Raw genomic sequence first — 25,311 nt, 5'->3', positions numbered from 1 at the left:
ATCATTGTATTCCTTAAAGCATCTAACCTCTTCCTGACTATATCATTAAAACTAATTCCTGAGATTCAAGGTGACATTTGCCCATTCCACCAAAGGAACTTGTGTTATTTTACGAATGAATATTAATCACATAATAAGCACATTCTATGTAATTTGAAAAGGCATGTTCAGTATTTCAATACAATGTCATTTTTAGAAATGAAATAAAATTCCTGACGCCTTAGCTCACATTACAAAAAGTTAGGGTCAAAGAAATCTTAGCTGGAAGAGATATGCAAAAGAATTCTTATTAGAAGGGGTGAGTGGGGGATATTGCCACTGAATGAATGCATATTAGAATGACTGGATTTCAACCTTACCTTTATAACGAGGCAGTATGGGTTTAAAGAAAAAAATGGTTGGAATTGCAAAACTCGGTACTAAACTTTTTGTGTGTGTGAGGAAGATTGGCAATGAGCTAACATCTGTTGCCAGTCTTCCTCTTTTTGCTTGAAGAAGATTGTCCCTGAGCTAACAACTGTGCCGATCTCCCTCTATTTTGTATGTGGGACGCCACCACAGCATGGCTTGATGAGCAGTGTGTAGGTCCACACCCGGGATCCGAACCCACAAACCCCAGGCCACTGAAGCAGAGTGAGCAAGCTTAACCACTGTGCCACTAGGCTGGCCCTGGTACTAAACTTTTATTAATGAAGCCCAAAAGCACCTTAGCAATTTTAGTAACCACATCACACAGACACCTCATTCTGAATTCACTGTCAATTTAAGATTCTTTTTTATAAGCTGTAGCTACTGCTAAACCTCTTTTCCATCTATACTTAAATGCACCTTTTTTCTAATATGTCGTATCTGACATTTATCTCTATTTCTTCCTTTTTCCTGTATTCAGCTCATTATCCTGCCAATGAATTTCTTTTTGGATCTTAACATCAGCGTCCTATTTATTTGCTCTTTCTAAAAAATCTCCATCATCTTCAGATTTAGATAGCATGCCAACTGGATCTTCTTTGTGCCAAGTTCCTTTGGACTCCTTTAGGCCTATATTCCAAAATTGTGAAAATGACAAACAACTCCACTAACCAAACCATTCTTAATAAACACATACTCCTTTCTAAAGAGTTTGTAGCCATCTGATTCCTTCTGAATATAAATTTTAGGTGCAAAAGGGGCCTTTTGAATGGTCTTTCTAAACCTTAATAGTTAGCCAACAATTCTATCACAATGGAAAATACATCTCCATGTGATTAGTCATCAATGCTTTAGCTTTACTTCAAAAATCTGTTTTATAGAAAATTAGATTGTAATTTTTGCATTTCTAAGTGATGTTAATCTGGGGATCTGGCCCAAGAGAGTCGTTGTATATTGGTGGTTTGGAAAAGGGTTTTTTATCATGAACGTTACTGAACCATGATGCAGGTCACTTTATTTGTACTTTCTGTGTTAACTTTTTCCATGATGAAATAAGGAAATTTTTCTGACTGTGGGTCAAAGAGTACAAATAACTTTTTAATTGAAAGTAGAATTGTGGATTCTGCCAAGTAACACTTGGTCCATGTCTGTAAGGACAATTCTGTATTTTCAAAGTTTATCCTTGTAGGTAGCTATCCTGGAAAACATGGCTGGACAATCTCTACCTTGGATCAAGGAGACCTTATGTATAGTTGTAAGACTGTCCTATGTTTTGCCTTGATTTTTCAATTATTCCATCTACGCCTAAACATAGCAGGCATTTGACAGGATGTTTTAAGCTCCTATTTTTTTTTACCAGAGGAAACACATAAAAAGCTTTTGTTGTCTTGGCCTCTTTGTAACTAAAAATATTTTATTCATTTTTATATCATCCTTAATAACTCTCATTTTTCTATCTATTATAAATAAGGCTATATTGAATATCTTTGTACATACAGCTTTGTAAACTTTTGCAAGAATTTTGGTAGAAGAGACTTAGAATTGATATTGCTGGGTCAAAGAATATGTCCATTTGAATATTGGTAAATATTACCAAATTATATTCTTTAAAAAGTTTGTAAATATTTCCCCAATTGTGTCTGAGTGTCTGTTTCTACATACTCTCGTCAACTCTGGATATTAGCCTTCTTAATCATTTTTACCAAACTGATTGGGGAAAAATATTTCTAGATTTACTTTACATTTCTGTGTTATAAATGAGGGTGTTTGTTTTCATTTATTTATTTTAGAGTAAAACCCTGTTGAGACAGAGGTTTTATAAAGTAGGAAATCTACAAGTTTCCAGTGTTTGCTTTTTAAAATAATTTATTTATTTAATTTATTTTTTATTTATTTATTTTTCTTCTTCTTCTTCTTCTTCTTCTCCCAAAAGCCCCCCAGTACATAGTTGTATATTCTAGTTGTAGGTCCTTCTGGTTGTGCTATGTGGGATCGCTCCTCAGCATGGCTTCATGAACAGTGCCAAGTCCGTTCCCAGAATCTGAACTGTTGAAACCCTGGGCCGCCAAAGTGGAGCACACGAACCCAATCACTCAGCCATGGGTCCGGCCCCTAAAATAATTTTTTAAATTGAGACATAATATACATTGAGAAAAGCACAACATCATGATTGAACAGCTCAATGAATTTTCATTAACTGAACTTACCCATGTCACCCCAACTCACATGAAGAAATAGAACATTACTAGCAATCCAGATGCATCCTGGTGACCCCTCCCAATCACTAGTCCCCTCCCAAGGTAACTACTTTCTAACTTCTAACACCATAGATTAGTCTTGTCATAAAAAAAAAGAAAGCCCTTTTCTTTGAACTCATTAATATACTGTATCCTCTTTGTGTCTGGCTGCTTTCATTGACTTCATTGCATGTAGCGGTAGATGGCTCATTCTCATTGCTGTGGAGCATTCTAATGTGGGAACACACCATGATTCAGTTCTGCTGTTGATGAACATCTGAGTTATCTCCCATTTGGGCTATAATGAATAAAGCTGCTATGAACATTCTTGAACATTTTTCGGATGGATGTGTTTATTATTCCTGGGTATATACCTAGAAGAGGAATAACAATTTTCCATACAAGTTTAAGCAATTCTATTAAAACACTGCTTTGATCATGTCATTTTACTCAATGTCCTTAGAATAAACTAAGAATATTTTAACATGGATTTTAAGGATTTTGCATCAGGTTATCTTTTCACCCCTCCCCTTATTGTCATCTCTAACAGCACCTTCCCCTATATTGACCTCAGCACTCTAACCTCCAGCCACACCAATTACTTGCCATTTTGCTTAGAGCAAAACCTCTTTGAATACTATGCTCGGAAAAGTTTTAACTCTTCTTTGCTCTGTCAAAATCTTGCTCCTCTTTCAGGTCTTAAAACATTTAGAAGCCTCCCCCTACTCACCAAACTGGAGTTAGGTTCCTTTTCAAGTGCTTATCAATATCATACCATTTATATCACTGCATTGGATTTTGTTATTTGTCTGTCTTTCCCACTAAACTGTAAATACCTTGAGGATATTTACATTGTTGTATCCTCTTGCCTAGAACAGTGATGGCAAACAGTAGATAGTCATCAAAATATTTGTTGAATGCATAAATGATTGGGTAAAGGCACAGATGAAAGTCACTTACATGCCTCAGTACCTAGAAATGCTGGCTAATAATAAGGAGCTATGAAATTTTAATTCTTCTACTTGAATTTCTAGAACTCTTCCGTGCAGCATGTCTCTTTCTGTACATTCACTTTTACTTTACTCTCCACTGCAACATGGCTTACGTACTCTGTTCTGTAACTCCCAACCCTCTCCCTACTCGAACCAAACATACCCTGCACAAAATATGTGCTAAAAATTTTAACCCAAAGTGGATGATAACTTTGCACCACTTCACTACCGTGGATGGCGGTAGATGGTACTCCTGGGTGAGAGTCCCATTTCTGAGGTTTACTAACTGTGTCCTTGGGTAAGTCTTGCTGAGTCTCAGTTTTCCCATTTACAAGACAGGTAATGACAGTAACTAAGTCTTAGAGTTGTTGTAGGATTAAAAAAACTAAGGACTGAGAGGTAAATCATTACGACTAGATCTACTAGTGCTAATGGTCGCTATTGCTCTCATAGCTTCAGCATACTCTCTGATATAAAGGAAGGGTGGGACAGACCAGGCTTTTTTCCCTTAATAGCAAAAATGCTCATTTCCCTCTGTCCATCACTCCACATAGCGTATCCAGTGCCTAAGTACAAAGTTAGAGTTTGAATTCAGCTATCCTCTTTTTTCAGCTATCCAAACTTTTCCTATAAAGAGCAAGATAGAAATAGTTCAGACTTTGTGGGCTGAAAGGCAGCATTGAGTACATTGTGTAGGTATTTAAACAACGTGTTGGGAGGCCTGAGACTATTGTTTTCCACTTCCTCTTAATTCTTGTTGCCTCCTACACTGTGTGCATCTCTCCCGTCTAATGAAGGAGTTAACGGTTTTCAAAGGTAATTTTGACCTAATGTGGTTTTTACCTATTCCTCTACATGCTTCTTAAAATCAACTTCATTTAACAGATACGGAAAATGAGGATTAGAGTAATTTGTCAAGGATTCCACAGTGAAATTAATCCCAGAGCTGGAAGTGAAACTGCACCCTGAACGATCAAAATCTGTTCTCCTGACAGCTGTTTTCTCTCGCTTCTCTAAGCTTCCAAAACAGATGTGCAGAAAAAAGAAAAAGCGAAGCGATGAGTTTAGGGGTGACAGATGAGAAGGAGAGACGTGGTTGTGTACAAAAGAAAACATTCTAGGCTGAGACAAAAGTCTAAATGAAACCATGGAGGAAAAAAGGGAAAGGCATGCCTTCTATAAGACTCTTCTCATGAAGACCTGGCATTTTCGCAAATACTGTCTGGAAATAGCGTCCCTCCACATGGCTTTCATGCATTATTGACTGCAGTGGAAATTTGGTATGGGCTGAGGGGCCTCCTCAGTAGCTTCAGTTCCCATGTTGACCCCATTAACCTGAAGATAATTTTCTGTGAGAATAAAACTTCAGCCTTAGGTTGAAATTTATGTACTTTTCAGCCAGCTTTTCCTTAATGTTATCTCATTACGATCATTAACTTACATGACTATTTCTTCAGGAAACTCAACTTCAGTGACCCTATTCTGTTTTTCTGATTATTACCCATGTTTGCCAACAAACGGACATCTAACCTAAGAAGAATGGCCATTTTTTTTACAGCCTTCTCACTGCAAGTTTACTCATTCTTTATGTCTTATCTAAAGGAATAAGTTTAATATCTTAAAGATTGCATTCTTTTACATTAGGTGGAAAAATTTCTTTCTCATTTATGTAAACAACTTAAAGTCCAGATTAATCTATTTCTACGCATTACTTCTACATTGCTCAAATGACAGTTAATCAATATTGTTTGGCCATAAAAATGTTAAGGTCTAATTTACATCACTTTAGAGTTGAACTAGTTTGCTCATGTCAGTTGATATAATTAAAACATCAAAAGTGATGATGACTGCGAAATTTTACAGTTTGAGTCAGGCTGTACTGAGCTGTTCATATTTATTACTCCATTTTCTTCACAGTTATAAAGGAGATCTTTTTTTGTGTTTTTTTTTTGTGGAGTTTTTTTTTATGAGGAAGATTGGCCCTGAGCTAACATCTGTTGCCAATCTTCCTCTACTTTGTATGTGGGATGCCGCCACAGAACATCTTGATGAGTGGTGTGTAGGTCCGCACCTGGGATCCAACCCCGCAAATCCCAGGCCGCCAAAGCAGAGTGTGTGAACTTAACCACTACACTACCAGCCTGGTCCCTGAAGGAGGTGTTCTTATAATCCCATTTTACAAAGCTGAGAGAATTTTTGAAATGTATCTATTTTACATGACTTAAAAGGGGTAGATGGGCCCGCCCACTGGCACAGTGGTTAAGTTCACACGTTCCACTTCCCAGCAGCCTGGGGTTTGCCGGTTCAGATCCCGGGTGCAGACATGGCACCGCTTGGCAAAAGCCATGCTGTGGCAGGCGTCCCATGTATAAAGTAGAGGAAGATGGTCATGGATGTTAGCTCAGGGCCCGTCTTCCTCAGCAAAAAGAAGAGGATTGGCAGTAGTTAGCTCAGGGCTAATTTTCCTCCAAAAAAAAAAAAAAGCAGCAGAGTTGGGATTTGAATCCATATTTGGTAAATTATTGAGCCCAAGAGACTTCACTATACTCTTTTGCCAATCTTTTCATGCCTCTGCTATTTGGGACCTCTTAACAACGGGGGCTCAATCATCTGGTTGACTATGAGTCAATTCAAGTGATTGTTTATCTATCAACTGCTAGGAATCAATATGTGAGGTACTTGAACTTCACTTGCTGTAGAAGTCTCGGAAAATCAGTATCTAATTGATTCTCTCTCCCAATTGCTCGCAGTAAATTAGAGATATTCAACAATTCTTACAGGCCCATACACATATTAACACCATAAAATTCCAGTCATTTCATAATAAAGAATATGATAATGATTATTATAGTAACAATAATGGTAACAAAAATGACTACACAGTTTGAGTGCTTATTATGTTCCAGACACTGTGTTAAATTCTTTATGTGCATTTTTTAAATTCAGTCTTCACAAGGATTCTTTGAAGTACAGTGTTAGAACCCTAAAACTTAATTCCTGCGGTATCATAGAAAGATATTTGGTCTTTGTCCCAAATTCCTGCCCCACAGCTGCTAAAACCCTTGGACTCTCTGATGTAGTAAGGGTGTCTTTTGTTTGCTAATGAGATTACTGGTGGCTGGGTGCCCTTCGATAGTTTCAAGATGGCAGCTGGTCACCAGAAAGACCAAGGCAAAATTAGAGGGTTGTAACTTGCAACCTCACCCAGCCACCTCTGGAGAGGAGCGAGGCTGGACATTGAGTTAATCACAAATAGCCCACGATTTAATCAAAAAGGCCTATGTAATGAAACCTTCATAAAATGGCAGGGTTTGGAGAGCTTCTAGGCTGGCGAACTAACTGAGGTGCTGGGAGGGTAGCAGCACCTGGAAAAGGTACGGAAGCTCCATTTATCCCACCCCTTCTCCACACACACACAACACACACACCATACCTTGTCCTATGCATCACTTCCATTTGGCTATTCCCAAGTTGTATCCTTTTAATAAACCAGTAAGCATAAGTTAACTGCCTTCCTGAGTTCTTTGAGTCATTCCAGCAAGTTATTGGACCTGAGGAGGAACCATGGGACCCCAAATTAATTGCCAAGTCAGGCAGAAGTGCAGGTGGTTTGGGCACCCCATTTACGACTGGTGTCAGAAGAAAGGTCAGTGTTGTGGGACTGAGCCCTTAAATCTGTGAGATCTGTACTAACTCCAGGTAGAGTCAGAATTGAATTGAATTGAATTGAATTGTTGGACACCAGTTGGTGTAGAAGAGTTGGAGAGTGGCGTAAGAAAAAAGCCATGGAAGTCTAAATGGCTAAAGCAAATATACTAAAAGGAAGAGAATGTATTGGCACACTTAAATGCAAAGTTCAGAGGTAGAGCCAGCAGTGTTGGATCTAGCAGCTCAAATGCATCATGAGGGATGGGTCCCTTTCTATCAGTTCTCTCCACTGTTCTCCACCTCAGCTCAGTCTCACACAGCATCTCTCCAAAGGTCAGCTCACATCTTCAAGTCCAACAGAAAGAAAGATTTTGTCCAATATTTCAGCATAGCCCTCAGGTTTAGTCTGATCGAACCAACTTGGATCACAAGCCCATCCTCAATCTTTGTGGCTGGGGAAGGACTATGCCTTTGGCTATGTCTAGGTCACAACTCCACCCCTGCAGTCTTTGTTCACCTATACTGCATGGACTGAAAATAGGTCACTCCCCAAACGAAAGCTGACATGGTGTTATCAGAAGAAGAGGGAATGAGACATAGGCAAGAAAAAACAGTGGGTTTCAACTACAGAAAGTGATAGTCCCCATTATCCCCATTTTACAGACAAGTAAATTAAGGGTGAGGAAGTTTAACTGACATGTTGAAATTTACCAATTAGTAAGACATAAAGCCAATATTCTAGCCAAGGACTCTAAGGGTAATTACAAAACCATAGAGCATCTCTAGAAGTCTACACAAGTAAGATTTTCAAGAGAACTTCATTGCTTCTACTTCTTATTCCAGTCCTGACAAGGAACCAACAGCACTTGAACCCAGTAGTCTGATATTCCATTATCTTATCCTCACAATTTTAAAGAGAACAAAGAGTTATATTTAGACTTAGTAAAGTAAATTTACTAAGTTCTTTCCTTCCATGAACAGTCAGATTCTTAAAGAGCAAATCTATGTTTTCGTATTTGTAGGAATCTTATAAATGCTGTTGATTCCTGAAAGATGGTCTTAGTAACTGGAATCAAATATCAAATGAAGTAGACACTTCTACCTCAAATTACCTAAATAATCCCTAACCATTTGAGGGAGTATGAACTAGGCAGGAATGAGATGACATAGACCCTCATCAGAGGACAGACTCAATAAATAGCCACTTCCAAGTTCCCTAAGGTTGTTGGAAGAATTCATCTCCTTGTGGTTGTATGACTGCTGGCGTAGGGCCACTCTCAGTTCATCGAGGGCACCTGCAATTCCTTGCTACATGGACTTTTCCGTGGGCCCTTTCACAGTTTACTTCCTCAAAGCCAGCAATGGAGAGTCTCTCTAGTGCATAGTAAGATTTGATAGAGACAGAGATAGAGATATAAAGATAGTCATGGGACTGACATCACATCATCCTTGCCATGTAACATAACCTAATCACAGGAGCAATATCCTATCACCTTTGTTATATTCTATTCTATAGTCTACATTCTAAAAGTCCCACCCTCATTGAAGGGAGGGGGACTATACAGGCATGAGCAGGGGGCCACTCTAGAGTCTGTCTCTCACAGGCCCCATCCTTGGGAATTTGCCCAATTTGTTCTCTCTACCTAAAATGCCCATTTCCCATGACCACTAGAACAAATCATCCTTGAAGTAACAAGGATCTGAATCACGTCCTTCTACTCCAGTAAGTCTGACTTAACCCATTAGGGTGAAGGTATTACCTTCTGGTTCCTCAGAAACCTCCAGAAATGATCCCTACACTCTCATGATTTTTATTACTTTCTACTTTGAAAGATGGATTTTTTTCTCTCTCTGTCTAACCTCTCTGACTAGATCTTTGAAGCCAAGGGTGCTTGCTTTCTTTCATTCATTCATACATTTTACAAATATTTATCAAAATCCTAACATGTGCCAGTGTATCAGGACTGCATTTGTTTGCATGTAATAGAAACCCCAACTAAATGGGGGGTTAAACAAATTTGCAATTTTCTTTTCACACAATAGAAAGTCTAGAGGGAGGGGTTTAGCGACATTGGCTAAGTGGCCCACTTTCAAGGTTAAAGTCTCTGTGATTCTCTTGGTCTTTTTCTTTGACTTTCTTTTCTCTCATTGGCACACAATAACTGCTGTAGTTCCAGCCATCAAGGCTGCATTTCAGGCAGTAAGAAGTAGAAAATGGTAAAGAGGAAGGATCAGTTACTATGCCAGGAAAGCAAAGTCTTCCTGGATAGCCTCAGCAGCCTTTCATTTATATCCCTTTGACAAGAACTATGACATATGTTCATCCATAGCTATAAGGAGAACAGAAAAATATTTTTGCAAGTGTGCACATATGGCCACTCTGATCAAAAGTATTGTTCTAGCTCTGTGAAAAAGAAGAGAATAAGCATTGAGTTGGCAACAGTGATTTTCTGAGTTAGGCATTGTGCTGGGCACTCAGATTAACATGATCAATGAAAACAGATATGGCCCCTGCCTCATAGAGCTTTTACTTATTAGAGGAAGCGGACAATAACAAAAAGTATTTGACAGGGGCTGGCCCAGTGGTGTAGGGGTTAAGTTCACGTGCTCTGCTTCGGCAGCCTGGGGTTCATGGGTTCAGATCCCAGGCGTGGACCTACGTAGCACTCATTAATCCATGCTGCGGTGGCATCCCACATACAAAAATAGAGGAAGATTGGTACAAATGTTAGTTCAGTAACAATCTTCCTCAAGCAAAAAGAGGAAGATTGGTAACAGATGTTAGCTCAGGGCCAAACTTCCTCATCAAAAAAAAGTATTTACAAACATATTAAAATTGCAGTTGTAATATGTGGAAGTGGGAAGGTCACAGTGCTCTGAGAGTCAAGAGTGGGAGGGAGGAGGTGTAAGTAACCTCATCAGGGAAAATAGGAAGGCTTCCCTGAGGAGGTGGCACTTAGGATGGTATCCAATTAAACTGTGACACCTAATATAGTGTCCAGCATATAACAAAATTTATAGAAAAGAAGAGAAGATAATTGCCAAAAATCCTCTTGATGCCTTTAGAATAACTACTTCATGACTCTTTATTGCAAATGGCAAAAAATCTAATCCAAACTCAATTTTTTTTTAAAAAAAAAAGGGCATATACTAGCTAAAGTTTAGCTCCAGCTTCAGGCATGGTTGCATCAAGTAGCACTAACAATAGTGTCAAGAAGAGCTCGTCTTTTCCACTCGGCTTCCCTCTGTGTTGACTCCATTCATTTGCAGACTTTTCTATCATGGTACTAAGATAGTGGCAAGCTTCAGATTTACATCTTTTCATCAGAAATACTTGTAAAAAAAATTATATTTTCCCAAGAATAAAAGTTTTACAACTGGATCTTATTGTGTATGGCTTAAGCCAGGTACCAGCCCTATAGCAATCACTTGATCACTAGAGAATGCATGACCCACTTTGCTAGCCCTGGGTCTTGTGCCCTCTCCTGGATTGGAGGTAGAACCAGCACCTCTAAAACTCTGTGAGCTGGGAATGGGAAAGAAGGCTATTGAGCCCCCAAGGAGAATCAAGAAGCAGTTGCCAATAGAAGTGGGAATGTTTGCTGAACAGGCAGAAAGAACAGGGAGTAGAAATGACTAATGGCATTAATGACTGCCACGGCTCAATAATAATAGTAGCAATACTAATAACAAGTGTTTAATTTATAAGTGTTTCCTATTTTGCATACTCATGCAAATTCATTATACATTCCTGGCATGTTGAGAATTTATCCGGCCTGCTTCACCCAACCCAGAAGGCAAAACCAGCTCTGTGGTTTGAAATTAGGGAGTATGAGATTCTCAAAAAGCAGGGTTTCTAGTAGGACTGACACCCTTCCCTCAGCCCCTGAGTCACCACTGAATGTCCCAGTGCTCATGCTCTCATGCAAACATACCCCTGTCAGTGCTGACCTGCTCAGAGAAGGTCCCTTAAGTGAAACTCATTTCAAGTGCAGGTGGTTCCAGGTAGATAACATCAGCCTGGTGGCCGGACTAAGTGATTTCGGATGGCCTTAGACTTCTGATCACATCCATGCAGCCAGGGAGGAAATGAAACCTTGTTTATCATCCTGATAAACAGTCCCTTTCAATGCCTCCAGACACTGTATGTAACACGGTAGAGTCAAATACTATTAAATTGTCATCACTGTCAAAAAGAGAAGTAATAAGTTTTTCTACCTGACTCATAGTTAATGACTTCTACAATGTGTAACACAAAGCAGAGTTTCTGTTTGCCTTCTTTTCCCCTAAATGTGTGTTTTCTGATCTCACTGTCTGTGAACGTGAGGCACAATCTCATGATATAAATATATACTTTTATTACTACCTCTCAGCTAAACCAATAAAATACCAGGATGACAAGGACCCGATTCTTGGCTTGGATGAGGTATATGCACGGAGGAGGAAGTGAAGCGGCCATATCTCATTCTAGTTCTTCAGAGAAGGCATAGATTTGAAACAGCGTATTTCATGGGTAAAAGCCTTGGAGATGGTTCCATCCTAGTTATCATTAAACATATTTACAGAAGTTATTTAAGCACTCTTAAGGGAGTAATGTACCTCTTTTACTCTCATCTTCTTAAAGAATAATTTATTAGTCAGATTAGGCTGTGTAAAGCTGCAATAACAAATAGCCCCCCCAATCTCATTGGCTTAAAGTAATAAGGGTTTATTTCTTGATCATACAACATGCCCCCTGCGGTTCAACAGTGTGACAGTATTTGTAGGAGTCACCCAGGGACTAGAACCGCTGGAGCAGCCCCCATCTAAAATAGGAGTGGGCAAACTGTAGCCCATAGGCCGAACCTGGCTCACCATCTGTTTTGTATGGCCTGTAAGCTTTTTCAAATGGCTGGACAAAATCAAAAGGAAAATATTTTGTGACAGATAAAAATTACATGAAATTCAAGTTTCAATTTCCATAAATAAATTTTATTGGTGCACAGCCACACATTTATTTTCATGTGGTTTATGGTTACTTTCATGATAAAACGGCAGAGTTTGGTAGTTGCCACAGAAACCGGATGGCCAACGAAGCCAAAAATATTTTCTATCGGGACCTTTATAGAAAAAGTTTTCTGATCCCTGATCTAAAATAGTTATGGCTGCCACACCAGTAGGAAGAGAGCCCTGGAGAGCCTTGCACAGGGAATTAGAAGCTCAGCATGGAAGTGATACGTCACTTCCATTGACACAGTAGTCACGTGGCCCCACCTCCCACAAGGGGACTAGGAACCACCATAAGCCCAAGAGGAGGAGAGCCAGAGAGACCATTTAGCAGCCCTGATGGCTGCCACAGCTAAAGCTAGTAATGGCAAGAATATTCATTGCAGACACTTGCATTGTTCTTATACTCCAGGCACTATTCTAAGTGCTTTGCCAGTGTTCGCTCAGCGATCTCCACACTAACCTTATCATGAAAGTACTGTAATTTCCCCATTGTATAGATGAAGAAACTAAGAATAGAAAATGTAACTGATTTTTCTGAGGTAAATACAGCTAAAAAGGGAGGGGGAAGTATTTAAACCCAGTCAACATGGCTCCGAAATCCAATCTCTAACACTGTACTCAACTATCCTACCACAAATAGGCCTTCTGGGACTTTAAAAGTCCCAGCCATGGATGCTACAGAGACCATTTCCTCAGAAAGCTCTCAATTTTAGAATTCAGTAGATGCAAGTAAAATATTAATTTTAGTGTTTGTATAACAGATTTCCGTAATGCTTAATAATTCACTTAGGAAGTTACTAATAATTAGCCCATAGATGGAAGTAAAATCTAACCCCTATGGATTTTTATGTGGTTCTCCTATAGGTACCAAAGGAAGGACTTATAATTTAAGATCAGTTTATGACTCAGCAAGAGGACCCACTGTTGGGCATCTGATCCTAAAGTGAGAAGGCTTCTTCCAGGGGACAGTATTGACAGCCACTTCTCCCTTCATTACCGCAATTTTATTTTGATCTTCTTGTCATGACTTCTAAGTCAACTCGGAAATGTTGTTCCATGGGCATGTTTTTGTGCTTAACTGGAAGAAAAAGTGTCGTAAAATAGTTATGATTTAGAAGTGATGGGTTTGGAGTCCATCAAATGCAGTCCATTTATTTTGTGGGCTGTACGTTTATATTTTCATAATGGAGTTAATGTGTAATCACTCCTCATGTTCCTTCTAGCATCCATTATACTTACTCATGAAGCATCATAGAAGAATCTCATTTAAGAGAATTTTTAAAAGTTCATAACTATTGTTGGGCTTTATTCTCAGAGTGTGTTCCTGCCTGTTTGCCATAAATAAATGCCATGCAGAAACATAGAGCACGAATGAATAAAGACACAAGAGCAGGTAAGGCAAGGATGCAGTGTAGAGAGCATATTTGACCGCCCACCACTGCATGAACAGCTCAGACATCTGACCGGAAGGTCATGGAGCCTGAAAGGGAAATGCTGCTTCTATTTTCCAGCCTTTCGTAATTCCATCCTTCCATCAACACTCTTGTCAAATGGAACCTCCTCCAGTGTTGTCTTTGAAATTGGGTTTCGTTTTTTATGTTAATAATAAGAAGAGTGTCAGCTCTGATTTATAGTGTACCTACTGTGTGCTGCTCAGTGTAGTAATTACTTTTTATACACAATCTCTAATGCTCACAACATGCCTTAAATTAGGCATTTTACTTATCAGGAAACAGGGCTTAGAGATTACGACTTGCTCCAAGTCATGCAGATAGTAACCCAAATGATGTTGATTATTTGAAATATTTAAATATTAATATATTCAACCTTTCATGTCAGTGTTTCACATAATTTTAGGGAAATTGATATAGCCAGAGGAGTGGACTCATATGAAATACAATTGCCTGTCTCTTTTCTAGAAATTGTTTCTGAGCCTTGAAGGCTGGCAATGGAGAAGAAAAACCTGATCATCTATTACCTAGCTAGACCAGTGATCTTGGGGCAAGCATAGCGTTGGGGGAGATCCAGGAGGGATTTCAATGGAGAACATTGCACCATAGAGGGGAACAGTAGACATAGCTATTTTCCTGTCTTATTTCATTCCAACTCGTCCTAATTACAATAGTAGAATACAACTTATTTATTTTAGATCACAGCCTGGGGAAGCTGAAGAGCACTGACACTGTGATTCAGTTTCTAGAAACTTACATCAACATCCAGGGTAAATGCTCCACTTTGAGGTAGAAGCTTCCCCTTCAATTGTTTTAGCAGCCACCCAGCCTTCGAGTGGCTTTCCCAACTGGGCAACAACTCACTTCAAAGATTGCATTAATTTGCAATGTATTAAAGTTAAGTCCAGATCTTGCAAGTAAATTTGGGAGCAGAATATGAACAAATGGAGATATTAGGTTCTCAGCCTTATTTTAACAAAAATTCTCAGGCAGATCTAAGAATAGCACAAAGGCAGTCTGATACCTAAACCATTACTTGGGTTCCCCTCCCTAATACTACTAAGGTATCCTTACTGGAAAAGAATGCAAGTTCTGTAGTATTTAAAGAACAGTGAGGAATCAAGGATGTGCTTCTTGTAAACTCATTGATGCATCTTTGAGTAAAATTTATCTCCATGTTGTGAGAGCAGTTATTTAAAATGATTTCTGAAGTAGAATTTCAACATATCCAATGTTTAAGCCATTTTCTTCTTTAAAAAAAAGAAAAAATCTAGGGGATGGGTGTTGAGTTTATCATGATATTACATTACTTTTAGCAATCTTATTTCAAGGGGATAATGAGGTCTAAAATTAGTTTCCCAGTCATTGGCCTGGGGTGAGAGTAGGAAGATGGGCGTGAGGAATGGTCCATATTGATGAAAAGAGGGAAAAAATGAGAAGAGTCCATTTTTTTTCCAGTAATGATCCTGATCTAATCAAAGTTGATGATTCCAATAGTATTACCAACAGCAAAATATCTTTTAAAGACTACTCTGAACCAGGTATTATTATAATCACTTTGCCTGCACTTATTTAATTCTCATTCCTTCTTGGTCCTCAAGACAATCGTATGACGTTAAGGCTATTATTATCCACATTTCACAGATGAGAACCTGAGGCATAGAATGGAAAGTAATAGGAAGCACCAGATCCAGGATTTGAATCTTGGCAGCACGGCTGTAGAATTTGTAATCTTATTCATTACGCTACCCTGCCTCAAACATTGCTGTCCCTCCCAGAATTTCTTCCTTTTGTCTACATTTGTCTGTTCTCTGCATACCCTAGAGCCCTAAGAGGGAGGAGATGGTAATTTGTTTAATCTCAGGCATAAACAAATCAAACAGCCATTTCTCCCTCCTCAACCAAAACATGCTTAAAGTTCCCTTAGTGTCTCCCCTGTCCATGATTTACAGACAAAGACACTTGCAGCTACCTTCCATTCCAGTGGGTCAATAAAGCATTTTTAACACAGTCTTAAATATGCATTTCTGACATCCGCTACAATAGATTCTAAGAGAGCTATTCATAAGGGCTTGATCAAGAAGTCTTACAAAAGTGAGTCTCAAAAAATCTGCGCTTTGTCTTACACTTAGCTTTTAAAGAAAGGAACTAGTTGCAATAAAGTGAAAATGCTAGGATTCGAGCAATCGTGTCAGTCTTAATATTCCTTAATCACGTTTTATTCATTTCCTCTAAAAGTTGTCCTTGACTATAAGCAGAGATATCCTGGCTTAACTATTAATGAGGACTAAAATTTCCTTATGGTTACTCTTAATTGCTATTTCATTTTCCAGTCATTTCGCTTAGAATAAAAAGCTTTTCCTTGGTACATTTTGGCTCTACCCCAAACCAAGTTTCCAAGTAGATTTTTCTATAGAAGTGTATTGGAAGGCCACTTCTTTGCAAAAGCTACATTTATGATTCAAGTTCATTTTCTGAAAAGACCACATCACAGATATTTAGGAAAAATGCCCCAAAGAGGATTCATTTATATTTATTCTTCTCTTCTTTTCCCTTCTCTTATCTTCTCTTTTCTTCATCTTTCTTTCTCCCCTCTCAGTCCTTCCCTTTCTTCTTTCTTCTTTCTTCCTCTGCTTCTTCCTTTTCTTCCTCTCTTCCATCATTGAGTCATTTGATCATTCAATCCTTTAGCAAGTGCATGAATGCCTACTATCACACCGGGCACTAGGGACAGAGAAGTAAACAAGATGTGGTCTCTGCCATCATAGAGTGTCTCAGCCAAACAGGATAGACAGGGACTGAACCAATCATCCCAAGAAGGAGACATGCTGCAAAAGAGAAGTTTGGCTTCCTAAGAGAGTGCACAGTGAGGGTCAAATCTAGTCTTTGGGGAAGAGGTTCATTCAACAAATATTTACAGACCAAACATGGGCCAGATTCCAAGCCTAGTTCTAGGGACAAAGTGATGAAACAGAAAAACTCCTGCCCTTACCCTTTACAAGAAAAGTGAGACATTATTTAAAAATACCAAAATAATGCATTCTGAATATTATTTTGGGATAATTACAAGAGGTTATAGGATCATATAACAGGGGAATCTAACTTACAGTATAGTTCAAGGAGACCACCTGAAGAAGACTGAGTGATGACTACAGAGGCCAAAAACAAAATGTCCAGGGTTTAGACTTATGTTATCTTTTTATCCGTAAGATAAATCTCTTCTATTCCAACTTAACACTCTACCCTAGCATCTGTTTCCCAGAAAACCTGGTGTCGTGATAATTTTGAATTGCTTGGCTATGTTCAGTCTTGGACATGAAGCCATCAACACCAAAATATACTACTGAATGTCAAATTCTCTGGCCATAGACATTAGCAATTTCCCACAAATGCCCATTCTTAAATGTAGACCCAGTTTGTAGTCCAAAGCAATCCAGTTGGTTGGTATCTGCTATTTCTATAAGATGTCCATTCTGAGAGCAAACTCTGTTTTATGATGCCAGGCTTCAAGTTTTTAGCCATCTGCTTGCCAGTCATTCCTAACCTCATCTTCCCTTTCCATCATGGCATAGAATTGTCATCAGTAGGGACTCTTTTTAAAAGAAATGTTACCCTTAGCAATTCATCTTCTTTGTATTTCCTCGCTCGTACAGGGCAAGACAGTGATGCATTGAGCTGGGAAGGAGAGATCATTGCTAGGAGCATATTGGGATTGGCATTTTTTTAACTTCTCCAGTTCAGAGAGAGTTGCTGCTGCCAGAAATAATCTTGAAAAGCTGTCTTTTTTTCCCTTTTTGGATATTAGAAACTTTCTCTTCCTGTAAAAAATAAGATTTTGATAATGTACTCAGAGCTCCAACAAACCCAAGAGAAAGAGCAGAAGAGGAAGTGGAGAGCTGCGCGGTGGAGCGTCCCTGCAGGGGACCTTCCCATTGTCACCTTGGGGAACAAAGGGAATGAGAAGCAAGGCCACCATTTTGAAAATTTGTGGTAGTGGAAGAACTGGGAAGTGATGTCCATCTAACTTTTTCAGATTGGCCTGCATTAGCCAGATAATTACTGTGTTTACCTTATAATCCGAAAAAACAATGGGACCTCTTATGAGGCTGGATTTAGGGTATGAGACTAATTTCTAATATTTTATCTTAGATTTGTTTTCTATAGACAAAGTGAAGTGATGATAGCAGCAATAATCTAGAAAATCTGAATAGTAAATAGCACAAATAACCTCTATACTGGCTTGTTCCCTGTGCCACATTCTCTACTGTTAGCTAATGTGTTACCTCACCTGTCTTATTTGCTGGATCTACGGATGCTAACTGAAATCCAGAAAAGAAGTCATTTTCCGAATAATCCATAAGTAAAACTGGGAAGCTCAATTTTCTGAGCACTTAAATGGCTTTGCTTTAAGAGGCCATAAATCATCTTGAAATCATTTTGGCTTGGATTGAGGTAAAATTTAAGAATGGATTGGCATTGGCACCAAAGAAAAGTCTGAAAGGCATTTACAGGACAAATATTATCCTTATGGTTTTGCAGTAACCATGGCCGTTAGGTTTGAAAGGACAGTTCACTAGGTAATCCTTAAAATGCAGATGAAAAAGATTTAAAGGGACAATTTTCCAGTTCCCAGAAAGGGTGGTGACAAATCTAACTCTTCCCTTTCATCGGGGACAAAATGGGAACGTTTTGCTTTCCTGTCCCCTTTTCAAGCAGCCAGCTAATGAGGACAATGGACAAAGAAGACTTTACAGTCAGTTCCAGAGGGTCTTGAAAAATTCTATCCCTGTTGTTACTACAGAAGTCCGGAATTTTATTTCTTTTCACAGAATTTGATCAACTTCTCACTGTGTCTTGGGTGGACCATGGTAAATGTGGGCTCCTCATATAGTCAAGAAGTAAAACACACGTAGAAATTGGGAGAGAGGAGTGTATCTTATAAGCTTACTATACTAAAGACATCCAAGCTTCTCAAGAAACAGTACATTCCATGTTATTTGATTGTTCAAAAATCCATGAGAGATTTGTAATTAATTTTTCATTTTGTTTAGACGTCCGTCCATCCATCCATCTGATGCAGGGTCGGTGAGCCGAGGAGTCGAAAGAAAGAGTTCTTGGACTCTCAAGATCTGGCAGTAGTGCTCTTTTATTTAGAGAATAGAATAGCATGGGGACAGGACCCATGGGCAGTCAGAGCTTCTGCTGCCGCTGCTTCTGCTGCCCCCGCTGGCATGGGGACAGGGCCCATGGGCAGGCAGAGCTGGTGTGTGGGGACAGGACCCACGGGCAGTCAGAGCTTCTGCTGCTGCCCCGAGTTGAGGGTTAGGGCTAAATTTAAGGCGTAGGTATGTGAGTCATCTCTTTACGAAGACAAAGAAAGAACATGAAAAAAAAGTTAAAATGGTATCAGTGCAGGTGGGGCCTGGTCGTTGGGTGATCGCATGACTTTTAGACAAGAATCAAATCGGATTAAGTAAAGGTCAGAAGCCACCACCCTAAATCAGTTACATGAGATTGCCAGACAGCAACCAACTTAAGTTCTTGCCTTCCCCATTAAGAGTTTCTAGGGATAAGGTCATCTCTCTTCTTCTTCCTGGTACAGAGAGGGAGGCACGTTTTACAGGTAGAGATTTACCTTACAAATGTAAATGTGTCCCAACAAGGGCAAGTTCCATTCCCCAGAGCCTCCTTCCCTGTCCCTGTTATCAAAAGCAATCAGCCCCAAACAGAGCCGATGCCAAAGAGACACATCCTGGGGTGGCCAATTTCAGGTCCCTACAAGGTCATCCCCCCTTCCTTCACAAACGCAAATGTCTCTCAAAAGGGCAAGCAAAATTCCAGTCCTTGGAGCCTGCTTCTCATCTGCAGTTTTAAAAGTAACTAGCCTAAAAATCCTCATCATAAACCGTTTTAAAATTAAGCAGCCTAAAAATCCTCATCACATCCATCCAACCAACAAATACTTGTCATTTAATATTAGCTTTAGAGAGCTGCTCATTAGCTAAGTACAGTCGTTTTTTACTTTTTCCTTAGCAGAGGAATCCTTTTGAAGAATAGATTTTTACACTCAGTGTTAAAAATAAAGTAATTAGAGTTGCTGACTACTTTCCTCCAATGGAAGTAACTGAGCTCACTCAGAAAATCCATAGAACCCCACAAAGCATAACTTGAAAACTTCTGAGCAAAGGACTACAGATGTAAGAGAGCCTTTTCCTGTCAAAGATCTAATGTTTTCACTTTGTCAACTCAAATCAGTGGACCAGGGTTCCGTGGTCGGGATAGACTGAAAGATTAAATTGCTCTGATTGACTGTGGCTAGGTCAGACACAAATATAAACCTTGGGAATCAGGAGATTTGGGTACGGCAGGGTCAATCAGACTTTCTAAATATCAGAGTCCTGTGGGCCTGCAAGACCTGATTCTGGGCTCCACATTGGTGTGCCAGAGCAGTGAGTGTAATTGAAGCCACAGTTCAACTTGTCAAGATCAGATGAACTTGTTATTTAGAGAATACCTCCCTGACTTCCAATGTGCAAATCCATCATCTGTGAGCCAGAGGAAGATATGGTTTGGGGTCATTGACTTTATATACAAGGTTTTAATGAAAATGGAGCACTTGTCAATTTCCAGTTGCCAAGTTTTCCTCTTCTTTTCAGAGAAATGGCAGCATGTGTGCAGGGCTGGGACTAAGGAAAGAGCACTGTATATGGGGTCAGAGGATCGAGGTGCTGGTCCAGATGCTGCCAGGTACTTGCTAGATAAAATATGGGCAAGCATTTAAATCTTGATCTCAGTTGCCTCCCTATAAAATGAGGGTAATCATAACCTCACTGGGCTTTTGTGAATATAAAACGAATTGAAGGTTTATAATGTATCTACCTTGGTGTCAGGCATATAGCAAATATTCAAGAAACGGTTAACTCCTATAATACTATTATTATTACTGTTAGTTAAGTGGCTATGTCATTTGACTGCTCTAAGTCTGCATCCTCACTAGCTAATGGGGATAACAGTAGTCCTATTTCTATTTTTGAACTGTTTTGAAGATTAAATGAAATATGTCTTAAAAGTACTTTTCAACCCTAATAATAACATTACAGACAATGTTTAATAAAGAAAACAATAGGAATCCCTATCCTTGAGATCATCTTCCAGGGAGAGACTCAGACAATAAGTATAATAAATGAGCACATTATATACTATATTTGAAAGTTGCAGGTCCCCTGGAGGTGGGGATGGGGGTGCATAGAACAATATAAGGGAGATCATGAGTGCTGGCGGAAGGACTTATGATTTAAATAGGGTGGTTAAGTGGGCCTCTGATAAAATGACACGTGGCAAAGATATGGAAGAGGTGAGGGAATGAGCCAGAGACCTACCAGAAGTGTGTCCCATGTGGTGCATAATTTAGCTTGTCAAGCCTCTTATTTAGAACAACGCCTCCCTGGATTTAGAGCCATCCTCAAGAAGCATCACGCCTGCCATGTTCAGTCAACAGCCTACAAGGACACCAATGTCCCTGGAGCAGAGAGAAGGAGAGACACGTGGTAGCAAATCAGGTCCATTTGTGGGGTAGGGGTAAATTAGATACTTAACCTTGGTAACTATCCTAGGCCAACTGTTAGACTTCCTTTTGGAAGTTTTTCATCAACAAAGAATGACTACTTGTGACAGGATAAAAAAAAAAAATGCATGAGTTTTAGAGTCCAACAGACCTGGGTCACACATGTGTGATTCTGGGCAAGTTATTCAACCTCTCTGAGCATGAACTTTTCATCTGTAAAGTGGGGATATTACCTTGTACAGTTGCCGGGAGTTTTATAATTAATGTAGGTAAAGTGCCGAATACAGTGCCAGCACCCAAATCAGAGCTTCCTAAATGTCAGCGGGTGCTGAGATGACGCGGAACCACTCCTTTGGCTCATCTACAACAGTGCCAGGAGGGACTGCCTTTGGGGCTCATGGCCACCTTGTTGTCTGTATTATTTAACTCAGTGCGGTAACTCAGACGATCTGGCATGTCTGTCACTGTGTCTGCTGGCTTGACTATAAATCAAATGAGATTCAAAATACGTCCTGGGAGCTTTCATATGCCTTGTGCTATTTTCAATCACAAATGTTGCTCCAGTCTTGTATTAAAGCCAAGTGGTGACTTTAACGTTAGTGGTATTTTCATGCAGCATAGAACGAGCTATTACTGGCTCGACTGAGGGTGCTTGTAGCTGACAATTTTAAGCTGAAGTGACCTGATTACAGGTGTCTGGGTTAAAGAGTATTGTGTGCAATTAGCCCTATTGTTCTATTAACTCTAATCCCAGTGATGGGCAGATGGTGAGAGTGAGAGACTCTTCTCATGATCCAAGTTCAAGCCTGCTTACTTCCAGCTCAGAATTTTGCAATGGCCTTTTCTTTTCTTCTGCTTTGCCACCTTGCGCTTCTCCAACTGCTCCTGAACCCAAAGGTCAAGGTGGTCACTCTGGAGCAATATCCACATCACATCAGTCCTTCACTTCAAAATGCCCATTTGTGCCTCCCTGCAGCATAGGATCATACTGAGCCTTCTCCAGTTAAGTCCTATCTCAGGGCCTCAGTTCCACCTAATCTTATGTGTTTTTTAAAATGCCCTGACCAGCTCCTTAGAGAAATGACTGATTCTAGGACAGGAAATGTACAAGATAAGCCTGGAGCATCTTGTAGGGCCAGAAAGTAAGAAAGTCCCCCCACTAAAAAAAAAGGGGACACAGAAGCCAATTGAAAGAGCTCACAATGGCCAAAGCTGGAACATTTTGAGCAAATAAAGAATAATAGAGTATTGGATTATAACCCAAAGTATAAAATACATATCCATGAGTCCATACTGATACAAATGATTGAATAAGTAAATAAATGGGAAAAAGGGCACAAATATGCCATGCAGAAGAATTTCCAATTATTCAAGTAGATATCCACCGTCAAGGAAGTGGAGCTTAACTCCTCACCCCTTAAGTATGGGCTGCACATAGTGACATCCTTCCAAAGAGGACAGTGTGGAAGGGGACAGGGTCGAGGGGAGGGAAGAGTAGTGTTACAGTGAAGAAATCTGACAAGCATTACTTTGGCCAAGTGATCAAGGTCAGCATCGACAGTGATCAGTGAGGTTGATAGTATGTACCCTTGATATGATGTGATGAGACTGACACTTTACCTCTGTAGTCTTCCTCCAAAAACACATAACCTCAGTCTAATCATGAGAAAAACATCAGATAAATCTAAGTTGGGGGACATTTTACAAAATACGTGACCAACACTGCTCAAAGCTGTCAAGGTCGTGAAAATAGGAAGCAATGTCTGAGAGACTGTCATAGCCAAGAGGAGCCTAAGGAGATAAGACAACTAAATGTAATGTGGTGGTGTCCTGGATGAGATCCTGGAACCAAAACGGACATTAGGTAAAACCTGAGGAAATCTGAATAAAGCATAGACTTTAGTTAATAATAATGGCTTATTAATTGTAATAAATGTACCATATTAATATATTGAAATTAGGGCAATAAAATAGGAAGTAATAGGGTATGACATATGTGGAGACCCTCAGCACTATCTTCACAAATTTCCTGTAAATCTAAAAGTGTTCTACAATTAAAAGATTGTTTTTTTAAAAAGGCACCAGTCTCTCACATTAGTGAAATGCTTGCCCTTCATCATTGCCCGGTGAAGCCCTACCTTTCAATGCAGAACTTAAGGAGCCTTCCTAGATCTTTGAAAACAATTGGGTCTCCCCATCCACCAAAGTCCACAAAACTTGGTTCTATATTATAGTGTTCATTTTAATTAATTCACTTATTCTTTCATTTGTTCAACCAACAATTATGGAGTCCCTACAGCAGTTGTTAATGATAGGGCTGTAAGGAAACAAGCAACAACCCTGACCCCACTTAGAGTTTGCCTGCGGTCACAGTGTAGTTACAATTGCGAGAGGAAATGTGTGGTGTACTCAGAGAATGAACAATAGTGAAAGCTAGGGGAAGTTCTCTAAGGAACTGACCTTCGCGTTCAGTTCAAGGGAGAGTTAATTGAGTGAATGCTTTTGAGTTGGGGGTGGAGGGATGGGAGGTAGGAGAGAGTATGCCAAGAAAATCGTACTCGCAAAGTTTCTGAGGCAGAAAGGAGGGAAGCATCCTCAAAGAAATATAACATCAATATTTTTATCATAGGTAGCATATATGGACTCTTTACTTTGTGTCAGGCTCAATGCTAACCCCTATATGTGTGTTATCTTGGTTTATACTCACACAACCCTATGAGACAGGTGTTATTTTTATTCCCACTTTACAGATGAGGAAATTGAGGCACTCAGGTAGTAAGTGACAGAGCTGGGATTCAGACTAAAACAGGCTGGTTTGAAAGCCCCAACTATTCCCTCCCATTGAAGGAGGCAGAATTACTCTGCCTTAAGTCAGAGATCCGTGTGGGGGTTTCTTTCATCTGAAACCAGGGTTTCTCAACCTCAGTACTATTGACATTTTGAGTCAGTTAGTTCTTTGTTGTGGGAGCTCTCCTGTGCATTGTGCAATGTTTAGCACCATCCCCGGCCTCCACCCACTAGATGCCAGGAGCACCCACCCTCCACCAGTAATGACCATTAAAAATGTCTGCAGACTTCGCCAAGTGTGGTGGGGAGGGAGAGCAGCAAAATCACCCCACCTCCCACGTCTGCGTTGAGAACCACTGCATTAGGCTATGTTCTCAGGACAGGTGCAGCTGTGTGTTGTCTGCCCTCCTCCCTTCTTCTCTCCCATGTTCCCTCGCTCCTCTCCTTTTTTCCACTCTTTCCCAAATGCTCACCATGGATGGGCTGGATACATATCCCTTACAGTTTATAACACAATCACTTATATATAGTGGTTGCTTAACAAATGCTTGCTGAATTTCTGCCAACTGAATCCTAAATGCCAAGAATCCTAAATGTTCTAAGCTCATTCTTGTCAAATGAAAAACATTCTTCCTGAATGCAAAAGTTGATGTTGGGTAAGGTAATTCCTGGTTTCTAGGCACTTGGAGAATCTTTTGTGTCCCTAGAGAACTGGCTTAGCTGATGTCCTGCAGGCTGGAAAGACCCACCTGTGTGCTCACCAACCCTTAGACAGACTCGGCAGTGTGCCTGTTAGAATCTAGTGGAGAGTGACAAATGTTAGGTTGCCAATAAATGTTGATGAATGCACAGCTGACCTGTAACACTTAAGCGAAACCATATGCCTAGGTCTGTAATTTGAGATGACATTTAAAGCACAGACCCATTTTCTCCAGCAATTGTTTCTATCATTTTTGGATGAGACCTGGATTTGGGAAATGACTCCCCAACTAGATTTTCTATTCAGCCCCCTTGAGGGTGGGCAGGCAGTGGGAGGGAATGCTAATTTCTGGGCAGTTTTCCTGCCTCTACAGGTTCTGTATCACTGGAGTGTCAGTTGCTTGTCATTAGTGGGAGCTCAGAGAATTCTAAATGCTAAGATAACACAGGAGTGAGCTCCCAAAATATAATGCATTTAAATCAGGATTGTCTTTATTTTGTGTTAGCTCCAGGCATCCACTGCTCCACTGCCTCTG

General features: G+C 39.9%; 1 protein-coding gene across 2 annotated transcripts in view; it reads left to right on the top strand.

Annotated features, from left to right (window-relative positions):
* The window catches only part of TAFA1 (TAFA chemokine like family member 1), a 465,614-nt gene that overhangs the window by 338,097 nt on the left and 102,206 nt on the right, over positions 1-25,311 (top strand). The window lies entirely within an intron of this gene.

This window comes from Equus caballus, chromosome 16, assembly GCF_041296265.1.
Source record: "Equus caballus isolate H_3958 breed thoroughbred chromosome 16, TB-T2T, whole genome shotgun sequence".
In the NCBI taxonomy this organism is placed as follows: domain Eukaryota; kingdom Metazoa; phylum Chordata; class Mammalia; order Perissodactyla; family Equidae; genus Equus; species Equus caballus.
Note: the sequence above shows the minus strand (reverse complement) of the source record. Positions and strands in the feature narration are given on the sequence as shown.